The sequence below is a fragment of the Coregonus lavaretus genome (assembly GCF_964263955.1).
Source record: "Coregonus lavaretus genome assembly, chromosome: 12".
Taxonomy (NCBI): Eukaryota; Metazoa; Chordata; class Actinopteri; order Salmoniformes; family Salmonidae; genus Coregonus; species Coregonus lavaretus.
Window position 1 is genome coordinate 23,691,885 of NC_139999.1, and position 14,359 is coordinate 23,706,243.

Sequence of the window (14,359 nt, forward strand, 5' to 3'; positions counted from 1 at the left end):
TTCTTTGTGATCTGTGAACCGTCCAAGGACATGGGTACTGCAAAAAGTGCTGGCTCCACAGGTTATTATGATAGCAACTTATGCCTGGCAACAGTGTGCAACAAGTGGAGCGCCAAGGGGTTGGGACCAGCCCGTGCGCCAACGGATTGGCTGAGTAAGTCTAAACCACGCTCAGTCTCTACTCTGATTGGCCAGCAGAGAGGTGGGAACTATCTCTGTCAGAGTATTTGAAGAAGAACCTGTAACAATGGATTAGTTCTCTGAGTGCCCTGCGTGGTATTTCAGCGGACCCGTATATACGAACCTTCATACTTATCATACATACATTTTGCATATAATAAATTTAGCTTGGATTGAAGATCTCTTGATTCTTATTCCAATACCAGATTTGAATTACGCAATTTCTAACAATCAGCATGTGATGTAGCTAGCTAGCAGTAAAATCCCTTAAACAACTATACATTTAGGAGTCTATGTCACTGAGTTCAATTTGCAGTTAATCTCTGCCTAGAGCAAGTGCAGATTACGTTGCTATGGCAACAACAGCCCTTTCCCACATTTCCCACAGACACACAGGGCGCATTGCGAGATGGTACTTGAAGGAGAAACTGAGTTGAATAATTTGGTACATCTATGTGAAATACAGTTCATTCAGAAAGTATTCACACCCCTTGACTTTTTCCACATTTTGTTGGGTTACAGCCTGAATTTAACATGGATTAAATTGAGAGTTTGTGTCACTGGCCTACACACAATACTCCATTATGTCAAAGTGTAATTATGTTTTTAGACATTTTTACAAATTAATAAAAAATGAAAAGCTGAAATGTCTTGAGTTAATAAGTATTCAACACCTTTGTTATGGCAATCTTAAATCAAATCAAATCAAATTGTATTTGCCATATGCGCCGAATACAACAGGTGTAGACATTACAGTGAAATGCTTACTTACAGCCCTTAACCAACAATGCATTTATTTTTTTAATAAAAAAAGGAAAATAAAACAATAACAAAAAAGTGTTGAGAAAAAAAGAGCAGAAGTAAAATAAAATAACAGTAGGGAGGCTATATATACAGGGGTGTACCGGTGCAGAGTCAATGTGCGGGGGCACCGGCTAGTTGAGGTAGTTGAGGTAATATGTACATGTGGGTAGAGTTAAAGTGACATAAATAATTAACAGAGCAGCAGCAGCGTAAAAAGATGGGGTGGGGGTGGGGGGGCAGTGCAAATAGTCCGGGTAGCCATGATTAGCTGTTCAGGAGTCTTATTGCTTGGGGGTAGAAGCTGTTGAGAAGTATTTTGGACCTAGACTTGGCACTCCGGTACCGCTTGCCGTGCGGTAGCAGAGAGAACAGTCTATGACTAGGGTGGCTGGAGTCTTTGACAATTTTGAGGGCCTTCCTCTGACACCGCCTGGTATAGAGTTCCTGGATGGCAGGAAGCTTGGCCCCAGTGATGTACTGGGCCATACGCACTACCCTCTGTAGTGCCTTGCGGTCGGAGGCCGAGCAGTTGCCATACCAGTCGGTGATGCAACCAGTCAGGATGCTCTTGATAGTGCAGCTGTATAAATTTTTGAGGATCTGAGGACCCATGCCAAATCTTTTCAGTCTCCTGAGGGGGAATAGGCTTTGTCGTGCCCTCTTCACGACAGTCTTGGTGTGTTTGGACCATGATAGGTCATTGGTGATGTGGACACCAAGGAACTTGAAGCTCTCAACCTGTTCCACTACAGCCCCGTCGATGAGAATGGGGGCGTGCTCAGTCCTCTTTTTTGTCCCTGTAGTCCACAATCATCTCCTTTGTCTTGGTCACGTTGAGGGAGAGGTTGTTATCCTGGCACCACACAGCCAGGTCTCTGACCTCCTCCCTATAGGCTGTCTCATCGTTGTCGGTGATCAGGCCTACCACTGTTGTGTCGTCGGCAAAATTAATGATGGTGTTGGAATCATGCCTGGCTATGCAGTCATGGGTGAACAGGGAGTACAGGAGGGGACTGAGCACGCACCCCTGAGGGGCCCCCGTGTTGAGGATCAGTGTGGCAGATGTGTTGTTACCTACCCTTACCACCTGGGGGCGGCCCGTCAGGAAGTCCAGGATCCAGTTGCAGAGGGAGGTGTTTAGTCCCAGGATCCTTAGCTTAGTGATGAGCTTTGAGGGCACTATGGTGTTGAATGCTGAGCTGTAGTCAATGAATAGCATTCTCACGTAGGTGTTCCTCTTGTCCAGGTGGGAAAGTGTGGAGTGCAATAGAGATTGCATCATCTGTGGATCTGTTGGGGCGGTATGCAAATTTGAGTGGGTCTAGGGTTTCTGGGATAATGGTGTTGATGTGAGCCATGACCAGCCTTTCAAAATACTTCATGGCTACAGACGTCAGTGCTACGGGTCGGTAGTCATTTAGGCAGGTTATCTTAGTGTCCTTGGGCATGGGGACTATGGTGGTCTGCTTGAAACATGTTGGTATTACAGACTCAGTCAAGGACATGTTGAAAATGTCAGTGAAGACACTTGCCAATTGGTCAGCACATGCTCGGAGTACACGTCCTGGTAATCCATCTGGCCCTGCGGCCTTGTGAATGTTGACCTGCTTAAAAGTCTTACTCACATTGGCTACGGAGAGTGTGATCACATAGTCATCCGGAACAGCTGGTGCTCTCATGCATGCTTCAGTGTTGCTTGCCTCGAAGCGAGCATAGAAGTGGTTTAGCTCGTCTGGAAGTCTTGTGTCACTGGGCAGCTCGCGGCTGTGCTTCCCTTTGTAGTCTGTAATAGTTTTCAAGCCCTGCCACATCCGACGAGCGTCAGAGCCGGTGTAGTACGATTCAATCTTAGTCCTGTGCTGACTCTTTGCCTGTTTGATGGTTCGTCGGAGGGCATAGCGGGATTTCTTATAAGCGTCCGGGTTAGAGTCCCGTTCCTTGAAAGCGGCAGCTCTACCCTTTAGCTCAGTGCGGATGTTGCCTGTAATCCATGGCTTCTGGTTGGGGTATGTACGTACGGTCACTGTGGGGACGACGTCATCGATGCACTTATTGATGAAGCCAGTGACTGATGTGGTGTACTCCTCAATGCTATCTGAACAATCCCGGAACATGTTCCAGTCTGTGCTAGCAAAACAGTCCTGTAGCTTAGCATCTGCGTCTTCTGACCACTTTTTTATTAACCGAGTCACTGGTGCTTCCTGCTTTAATTTTTACTTATAAGCAGGAATCAGGAGGATAGAGTTATGGTCAGATTTGCCAAATGGAGGGCGAGGGAGAGCTTTGTATGCGTCTCTGTGTGTGGAGTAAAGTAATAATAAAGTAAAGAAAGTAAAATAAGTTCAGGAGTAAAAATGTGCTTAGAAAGTCACATAATAAGTTGCATGGACTCACTCTGTGTGCAATAATAGTGTTTAACATGATTTTTGAATACCTACCTCATCTCTGTACCCCACACATACAATTATCCGTAAGGTCCCTCAGTCGAGCAGGGAATTTCAAACACAGATTCAACCACAAAGACCAGGGAGGTTTTCCAATGCCTTGCAAACAGGGGCACCTATTGGTCGACGGCTAAATATAAAATTAGCAGACATTGAATATTCCTTTGGGCATGGTGAAGTTATTAATTACACTTTGGATGGTGTATCAATACACCCAGTCACTACAAAAATACAGGAGATGAAGGAAACCGCTCAGGGATTTCACCATGAGGCCAATGGTGACTTTAAAACAGTTACAGAGTTTAATGGCTGTGATAGGAGAAAACTGAGGATGGATAAACAATATTGTAGTTACTCCACAATACTAATACTATTTTTCCACATTTTGATTAGTTACAGCCTTATTCTAAAATGGATTAAAAAAAATAAAATATTTATATAGACAGGTGTGTGCCTTTCCAAATCATTTCCAATCAATTGAATTTACCACAGGTGGACTCCAATCAAGTTGTACAATGGAAACAGGATGCACCTGAGCTCAATTCTGAGTCTCATAGCTGAAAGGCTATGTCATGGCTCACATCAACACCATTATCCCAGAAACCCTAGACCCACTCCAATTTGCATACCGCCCCAACAGATCCACAGATGATGCAATCTCTATTGTACTCCACACTGCCCTTTCCCACCTGGACAAGAGGAACACCTACGTGTGAATGCTATTCATTGACTACAGCTCAGCGTTCAACACCATAGTGCCCTCAAAGCTCATCACTAAGCTGACCCTGGGACTAAACACCTCCCTCTGCAACTGGATCCTGGACTTCCTGACGGGCCGCCCCCAGGTGGTAAGGGTAGGTAACAACACATCTGCCACAATGATCCTCAACACGGGGGCCACTCAGGGGTGCATGCTCAGTCCCCTCCTGTAATCCCTGTTCACCCATGACTGCATGGCCAGGCACGACTCCAACACCATCATTAACGATGAGACAGCCTACAGTGAGGGAAAAAAGTATTTGATCCCCTGCTGATTTTGTACGTTTGCCCACTAACAAAGACATGATCAGTCTATAATTTTAATGGTAGGTTTATTTGAACAGTGAGAGACAGAATAATAACAAAACAAATCCAGATAAACGCATGTCAAAAATGTTATAAATTGATTTGCATTTTAATGTACATATTACCTCAATTACCTCGACTAACCTGTGCCCCCGCACACCTCCCTACTGTTATTTTATTTGACTGCTGCTCTTTAATTATTAAATTTTTTACTTAACTTATTTTTCTTAAAAATGCATTGATGGTTAAGGGCTTGTAAGTAAGCATTTCACTGTAAGGTCTACACCTGTTGTATTTGGCGCATGTGGCAAATACAATTTGATTTGATTTGATTGGCGTCTGAATACTTATTTTTAATACATTTGTAAACATTTCTAAAAACTTGTTTTCACTTTGTCATTATGGGGTATTGTGTGTAGATTGACGAGGGAAAATAATAATTGTATCCATTTTAGAATATAAGGCTGTAACGTAACAAAATATTGAAAAAGTCAAGGGGTCTGAATAATTTCCGAAAGCACTGTATACTTTGTCATGACGATATGAACGGATGGATGCGTTCTAGACAATTTATTGGCTGATTTCGCGATCTGGAGTGCAGGTAATTGTTTTAAAAGCGTTATGAAATGTGATAGTGTGTTATCCCCATCTCCAGTGAGGAGAACCATGTAGCTATGACGCATTCCTACACGATTTCCTGATTTCACAGACGGACCACTTAGAAGTTAAATCATGGGGAAAATTGTTATTTTACCCAGTGATAGAACATAGGCTTTCACCAAATTGACAGGAGTTTCATGATTTTTATTTGGGGGTGGATTATCCCTTTAAAAGCATATTACACCCATCTAAATCTCATAAGATAATGATGGAGCATGAGTGGAACATGAATTTCTGTGAGCTCACACAGTGATGATAAAATTAGACCTTGTATGCCAGGGCCAGGGCCAGTCAGTGTCCCCTGGTGCAATTGGCCTTCCTCCTGAGACGAGCTAGCGTGAGAAGAACTAAAGCCAGCAGCACGCCACCAGGTGCCGCATCAACGTTGCATTCCCCTTTGACCTATGCCTACCAGAGATTGATACTTAGAGAAAATGAAACACTGGCCTTTTTAACCAAACAAACCGGTTTTCAATTACAGGAACAATCAACAAGCTTACAGGGAAAGGAAACCAATATGTAATTTTGTAATTTGGGTGAACAATCCCTTTAAAGCTGGAAACCATAGTGGTGAAACTGTCACATCCATTTGCGATATTACCATAACAAAGATGTTACTTCAAACAACGAACACAGATTTGTTTCCCTTTGAAATCATCGCACGTGCGATAAAACAGCATTGTGTACTAATACTTTATTTTTACGTGATGCTAGATGCTCATTTCCTCAAAACAAAAACAATAACATATGCGCCTGAGGGCGGCCAGTGGCGCTGTTTCGCCTATCGCGGATCTAAGCTTTAAGCCTTCTCTTTTATGTTATAGATAAAGGAATGGATTGAGAATCACCTAAAATGTACTAGGTTTGTGAGGATACTAAACATTAGGAACACCTTTATAATATTGAGTTGGCCCTCAGAAAAGCCTAAATTCGTCGGGGCATGGACTCTACAAGGTGTCGAAAGCGTTCTACAGGGATGCTGGCCCATGTTGACTCCAATGCTTCCCACAGTTGTGTCAAGTTGGCTGGATGTCCTTTGCGTAGTGGACCATTCTTGATACACACAGGAAACTGTTGAGCGTGAAAAACCCAGCAGCGTTGTAGTTCTTGACACAAACTGGTGTGCCTGGCACCTACTACCATACCCCGTTCAAAGGCGCTTAAATCTTTTGTCTTTCCCAGTCACCCTCTAAATGGCACATATACACATTCCATGTCTCAACTGTCTCCTCCCCTTCATCTACACTGATTGAAGTGGATTGAACAGTGACATCAATAAGGGATCATAGCTTTCACCTGGATTCACCTGGTCAGTATATGTCATAGAAAGAGCAGGTGTTCTTAATCAAATCAAATTTTATTGGCCACATGCGCCGAATACAACAGGTGCAGACATTACAGTGAAATGCTTACTTACAGCCCTTTGCGACATGCATAATCATACATTCTGGTCAACAGGGAGAGGATTTTAGATTTCCGATGTTTTATGCATTTTTCTTGTCCAATTGTCTGTGATTCTCTTGAGAGCATGCACATTTTATTTCTGCGAATTATGAAGACTGTAAATACACCTTTATGTTGCTTTCACCCTCCAGGGACAAGAGGCTTTTCAGTCAATTAAGAGCGATTTCTTCAACAGCCTCAGCGCTCGCGACCTTGCTCATTTCATATTGAAAAAATGCCATATTCCAATTTGCTGCGTAAAAAAAAACATGATTGTGTGAGGCTGCTTAAAGAGCACAATTATAAAACTTTTGCCCAAAGACAGCATTGTTACCCAAAAGCAAACACACCTTAGGGGGAATTTGCCTTTGGAAAAAATATGCCATTCTCCAAGGAACAGAACAAAGCATGGCGCCACTATTCTATTTCCCACCCGTTTTTCCAGCAGCTATTTCAGGATGCTCTATGGTCCTCTCCTAGGGCCGTCATTCCATCAAGATTAGTGGGAAATGGCAGAAATCAATGCTGTGAGAGGTCTGCTGGTATTTCAGTGATCTCCGCCTTGCAGGAGAGGCCCAATAGAGTCACTCAAAGTATTAAATGTAATCTCCCAGTGCAGCCAGTGCGACAGAAGCCTCTCTCAAATCCTCTTCACCTGGAGGAAAATACACAGCCTACTGTACCCTCTCCAGCAACACCTATTACAATGGCTAACAATGTAAACAAATACACAAGGTTAATTTGAACTGGAATGGGGATGTGGCAGAGAAATTAGACATTTGAGAGTGAGAAGTTAATAGAAGAGAGAGCGAGACACACAGAGAGAAAGTGTGTGAGAGAGAGAAACAGGGAGAGAGCGAGAGAGAGTATGTGTGTGTGTATGCATGTGTGTGTCTCTTCACAGTCCCCGCTGTTCCATAAGCTGTATTTTGATAAGTTACATTTTTTTATTTTAGTGCTTGTATGATTTACTTGATGTGGAATAGAGTTCCATGTAGTCATGGCTCTATGTGGTACTATGCGCTTCCCATAGTCTGTTCTGGACTTGGGGACTGTGAAGAGACCTCTGGTGGCAAGTCTTGTGGGGTATGCATGGGTGTCCAAGCTGTGTGCTAGTAGTTTAAACAGACAGTTCAGTGAAGACAGCTCGTACTACACCGGCTCCGACGCTCGTAAACCTGTCCCTGACTGAGTCTGTAATACCAACATGTTTCAAGCAGACCACCATAGTCCCTGTGCACAAGAACGCTAAGGTAATGCCTAAATGAGTACCGACCCGTAGCACTCACGTCTGTAGCCATGAAGTGCTTTAAAAGGCTGGTCATGGCTCACATCAACACCATTATCCCAGAAACCCTAGACCCACTCCAATTTGCATACCGCCCCAACATATCCACAGATGATGCAATCTCTATTGCACACCACACCGCCCTTTCCCACCTGGACAAAAGGAACACCTACGTGAGAATGCTATTCATTGACTACAGCTCAGCGTTCAACACCATAGTGCCCTCAAAGCTCAGCACTAAGCAAAGGACCCCGGGACTAAACACCTCCCTCTGCAACTGGATCCTGGACTTCCTGACGGGCCGCCCCCAGGTGGTAAGGGTAGGTAACAACACATCTGCCACACTGATCCTCAACACGGGGGCTCCTCAGGGGTGCGTGCTCAGTCCCCTCCTGTACTCCCTGTTCACCCATGACTGCATGGCCAAGCACGACTCCAACACCATTTTTAAGTTTGCCAACGACACAACAGTGGTAGGCCTGATCACCGACAACGATGAGACATCCTATAGGAAGGAGGTCAGAGACCAGGCCATGTGGTGCCAGGATAACAACCTCTCCCTCAACGTGATCAAGACAAAGGAGATGATTGTGGACTACAGGAAAAGGAGGACCGAGCACGCCCCCATTCTCATCGACAGGGCTGTAGTGGAGCAGGTTGAGAGCTTGGTGTCCACATCACCAACAAACTATCATGGTCCAAACACACCAAGACAGTCGTGAAGAGGGCACGACAAAACCTATTATCCCTCAGGAGACTGAAAAGATTTGGCATGTATCCTCAGATCCTCAAAAAGTTATAAAGCTGCACCGTCGAGAGCATCCTGACTGGTTGCATCACCGCCTGGTATGGCAACTGCCTCCGACCGCAAGGCACTACAGAGGGTAGTGTGTACGGCCCAGTACATCACTGGGGCCAAGCTTCCTGCCATCCAGGACCTCTATACCAGGCAGTGTCAGAGGAAGGCCCTAAAAATTGGCAACGACTCCAGCCAACCTAGTCATAGACTGTTCTCTCTGCTAACACACAGCAAGCGGTACCGGAGCGCCAAGTCTAGGTCCAAAAGGCTTCTTAACAGCTTCTACCCCAAGCCATAAAACTCCTGAACAGCTAATCAAATGGCTACCCAGACTTTTTATTATCTATGCATAGTCACTTTACCTCTACCCACATGTACATATTACCTCAATTACCTCGACTAACCTGTGCCCCCGCACATTGACTCTGTACATATCCCCGGTCGGTATATGAAAAAAGTAAAAAAAGAATGTATGCACTCACTAACTGTAAGTCGCTCTGGATAAGAGCGTCTGCTAAATGACTAAAATGTAAATGTATATAGCCTCGCTACTAATATTTTAATGCTGCTCTTTAATTTTTTTCTATTTCAATTATTTTTTTATGATCTATTTTTTACTTAACGCGTACTTTTCTTAAAACTGCATTGTCGGTTAAGGGCTTGTAAGTAAGCATTTCACTGTAATGTCTACACCTGTTGTATTCGGCGCATGTGACAAATAAAATTATGCACACCTTGTCACAACACGATTGGCTCAAACGCATTAAGAAGGAAAGAACTTCCACAAATTAACTTTTAAGAAGGCACACCTGTTAATTGAAATGCATTCCAGGTGACTACCTCATGAAGCTGGTTGAAAGAATGCCAAGAGTGTGCAGAGCTTTCATCAAGGCAAAGGGTGGCTATTTGAAGAATCTCAAATAAATAAAATATATTTTGATTTGTTTAATACTTTTTCTGTTACTACATGATTCCATATGTGTTATTTCATAGTTTTGATGTCTTCACTATTATTCTACAATGTAGAAAATAGTAAAAATAAAGAAAAACCCTTGAAAGAGTAGGTGTTCTAAAACTTTTGACCGGTACAACTCCCACAATCTTTTTATTATCAATGTCTCTCAGCCAATCATCAGTCAGTTGTGTAAGTGCCATCTGTACATGTTGAATGCCCTTCCCTATAAGCGTGCTGAAAATCTGTTGTTTGTTTACTATGACTAGCATTGTATCTGGTCAAACACATTATTTTTTCTTCAAAAGTTGGTAACAGGCTGATTGGTCGGCTGTTTGAGCCAGTAAAGGGTGCTTTGCTACTCTTGGGTAGCGGAATGACTTTTGCTTCCCTCCAGGCCTGAGGGCACACACTTTCCTGTAGGCTTAGATTGAAGAGATTGTAAATAGGAGTGGCAATATCGTCCGCTATCTTCCTCAGTTATTTTCCATCCAAGTTGTCAGACCCAGGTGGCTTGTCATTGTTGATAGACAACAATAATATTTTCACCTCTTCCACACTCACTTTACGGAATTCAAAATGACAATGCTTGTCTTACATAATTTGGTTAGTTATGCATGGATGTGTAGGTTCAGAATTTGTTGTTGGCATGTCATGCTTAAGTTTTCTAACCTTGCCAATGACAAAAGTAGTTGGCAATATCAGTGGGTTTTGTGATGAATGAGCCACCTGATTCAATGAATGATGGAGCCAAGTTTGCCCTTTTGCCCAAAATTACATTTTAGGTGCTCCAAAGCTTTTTACTATCATTCTTTATATCATTTATCTTGTAGGAGCTTTGGGCCAGTAACCGAAAGGTTGCTAGATCGAATCCCCGAGCTGACAAGGTAAAAATATGTCATTCTGCCCCTGAGCAAGGCAGTTAAACCCACTGTTCCCCGGGCGCCGATGACATGGATGTCGACAAAGGCAGCCCCACACACCTCTCTGATTCAGAGGGGTTGGGTTAAATGTGGAAGACACATTTCAGTTGAATGCATTCAGTTGTACAACTGACTAGGTATCCCCCTTTCCCTTCCCTTTGTTTCATAGTACAGTTTCTTCTTCTTTTTGTTCAGTTTAGTCACATGATTTCTCAATTTACAGTATGTTTACCAATCGCCTGTGCAGCTAGACTTATTTGCCATTTCTTTTGCCTCATCCCTCTCATCCATACATGTTTAATATTCTTCATCAATACACAGGGATTTAACAGTTTTTAAAGTAATTTTCTTAATGGGTGCATGTTTATTAGTTACTGGAATAAGTAATTTCATAAATGTGTCAAGTGCAGCGTCTGGTTGCTCCTTATTACACACCACAGACCAGCAAATATTCTTTACATCTTCAACATAGGAATTACTACAACATAGGAATTTTCCTAGATATGGCTACTATATTATGATCACTACATCAAATCAAATTTTATTGGTCACATACACGTTCAGCAGATGTTATTGCGGGTGTAGCCAAATGCTTCTATTTCTAGCTCCAACTGTGCAGTAATATCTAACAAGTAATATCTAACAAATTCACAACAATACACATAATACACACTAATCTAAAGTAAAGGAATGGAATTAAGAATATATAAATATTTGGACGAGCAATGTCAGAGTGGCGTAGACTAAGATACAGTAGAATAGAATACAGTATATACATATGAGATGAGTAATGCAAAATACTGTATGTAAACATTATTAAAGTGAATAGTGTTCCATTATTAAAGTGCCCAGTGATTTCAAGTCTATGTACAGTTGAAGTTGGAAGTTTACATACACTTAGGATGGAGTCATTAAAACTTGTTTTTCAACCACTCCACAAATGTCTTGGTAACAAACTATAGTTTTGGCAAGTCGGTTAGGACATCTACTTTGTGCATGACACAAGTAATTTTTCCAACAATTGTTTACAGACGGATTACTTCACTTATAATTCACTGTATCACAATTCCAGTGGGTCAGAAGTTTACATACACTAAGTTGACTGTGCCTTTAAACAGCTTAGAAAATTCCAGAAAATGATGTCATGGCTTTAGAAGCTTCTGATAGGCTAATTGACATAATTTGAATCAATTGGAGGTGTACCTGTGGATGTATTTCAAGGCCTACCTTCAAACTCAGTGCCTTTTAGCTTGACATCATGGGGAAATCAAAAGAAATCAGCCAAGACCTCAGAAAAAAAATTGTAGACCTCCACAAGTCTGGTTCATCCTTGGGAGCAATTTCCAATTGCCTGAAGGTACCACGTTCATCTGTACAAACAATAGTCCGCAAGTATAAACACCATGGGACCACGCAGCTGTCATTCCGCTCAGGAAGAGATGAATGTACTTTGGTGCGAAAAGTGCAAATCAATCCCAGAACAACAGCAAAGGACCTTGTGAAGTTGCTGGAGGAAACAGGTACAAAAGTATCTATATCCACAGTAAAACGAGTCCTATATCGGCATAACATTTTACATTTACATTTTAGTCATTTAGCAGACGCTCTTATCCAGAGCAACTTACAGTTAGTGCATACATTATTATTTTTCATACCCCCTGTGGGAATCGAACCCACAACCCTGGCGTTGCAAACGCCATGCTCTATCAACTGAGCTACATCCCTGCCGGCCATTCCCTCCCCTACCCTGGACGACGCTGGGCCAATTGCACGCCGCCCCATGGGTCTCCGGGTCGCGGCCGGCTACGACAGAGCCTGGATTCGAACCAGGATCTCTAGTGGCACAGCTAGCACTGCGATGCATTGCCTTAGACCACTGCGCCACTCGGGAGACATAACCTGAAAGGCCGCTCAGCAAGGAAGAAGCCACTGCTCCAAAACAGCCATAAAAAAGCCAGACTACGGTTTGCAAATGCACATGGAGACAAAGATCGTACTTTTTGGAGAAATGTCCTCTGGTCTGATGAAACAAAAATATAACTGTTTGGCCATTATGACCATCGTTATGTTTGGAGGAAAAAAGGGGTCCTTGCAAGCCAAAGAACACCATCCCAACCGTAAAGCACGGGGGTGGCAGCATCATGCTGTGGGGGTGCTTTGCTGCAGGAGGGACTGGTGCACTTCACAAAATTGATGGCATCATGAGGAAGGAAAATTATGTGGATATATTGAAGCAACATCTCAAGACATCAGTCAGGAAGTTAAAGCTTGGTTGCAAATGGGTCTTCCAAATGGACAATGACCCCAAGCATACTTCCAAAGTTGTGGCAAAATGGCTTAAGGACAACAAATTCAAGGTATTGGAGTGGCCATCACAAAGCCTTGACCTCAATCCTATAGAAAATATGTGGGCAGAACTGAAAAAGCGTGTGCGAGCAAGGAGGCCTACAAACCTGACTCAGTTACACCAGCTCTGTCAGGAAGAATGGGCCAAAATTCACCCAACTTATTGTGGGAAGCTTGTGGAAGGCTACCCGAAACGTTTGACCCAAGTTAAACAATTTAAAGGCAATGCTACCAAATACTAATTGGGTGTATGTAAACTTTTGACCCACTGGGAATGTGATGAAAGAAATAAAAGCTGAAATAAATCATTCTCTCTATTATTATTCTGACATTTCACATTCTTAAAATAAAGTGGTGATCCTAACTGACCCAAGACAGTGAATTTTTACTAGGATTAAATGTCAGGAATTGTGAAAAACTGAGTTTAAATGTATTTGGCTAAGGTGTATGTAAACTTCCAACTTCTACTGTATATAGGGCAGCAGCCTCTAATGTGCTAATGAGCTAGTGATGGATGGATTCGGATACTACTTTAAACAGATTTATGCAGCATTAGTAAAGATGTGATCAATACATGTGGATGATTTCATTCCTGTGCTGTTTGTAAATACCCTGGTAGGTTGACTGATAACCTGAACCAGGTTGCAGGCACTGGTTACAGTTTGAAGCTTTTTCTAGAGTAGGCAAGTTGGAGATTTCATGAACCTTGTTTCTTGATTGTTTTTATTGCTTTACTGGGAGGCTTATCAGAGGTAGGCATGACAGTGATATTTATGTTTGAGCTGATAGTGCAGGGTGAGCTGCACACAGTGGACTATCTCCTAGTGCAACCCTACTCAATGCTAACAGTATAACTCAGGTTCATAGGCACATGTTACTACATACAATAGCTGTAGGATTGACAGAGGGATTCAGGGGAGTTAGAGGGACATAAATTAGATTACTTACATTATGACTGCCAATGCCCCTTGGACAATGTACATTTGCAGCAGCACAGCGACAACTCAGCAACACAATGGTAGGGATTATCTGAGCAGGGTTTAGGTCACTGATAAGTAATTGTCTCAACGCAGCCTTGAAGTGTGCAGACAGGATCCAGGAGCCAAGATGATTTATAAGGACTCCGTCATTCCTGCAGAGCATCTTCTGTTTCCAAAAGGTTATCTATGAATATTATGCCAACAGAGCTACAGTAGTCTTTTAGCCAAGTGTGTAATGCCAGTAGCCTGCTGAATCTTTCACAGCCGCGGCCCAGCGATGGTAGAACGGTAGGAAGCAGCCTTGTAATGTCCCGTACTTGTGCTCCATTAGAGCACATAGATGACGACAGCTGGTAAAATGGCTGAGGAAATCTGGCCGTTCTTTTGCCTCGAGTGGTTTAACAGAACCCTTGAGGACTGATGGGAGGTGGGGCCTGATGGACCCGAGCCATCGTGGCTGATGAAGGGGACGGAG

The 14,359-nt window shown here is 43.0% G+C and overlaps 1 protein-coding gene across 1 annotated transcript in view; it reads right to left on the reverse strand.

Annotated features, from left to right (window-relative positions):
* Positions 1-14,359, reverse strand: part of LOC311138912 (receptor-type tyrosine-protein phosphatase gamma-like) — a 385,510-nt gene that overhangs the window by 139,608 nt on the left and 231,543 nt on the right. The gene's annotated exons all lie outside the window — the stretch shown is intronic.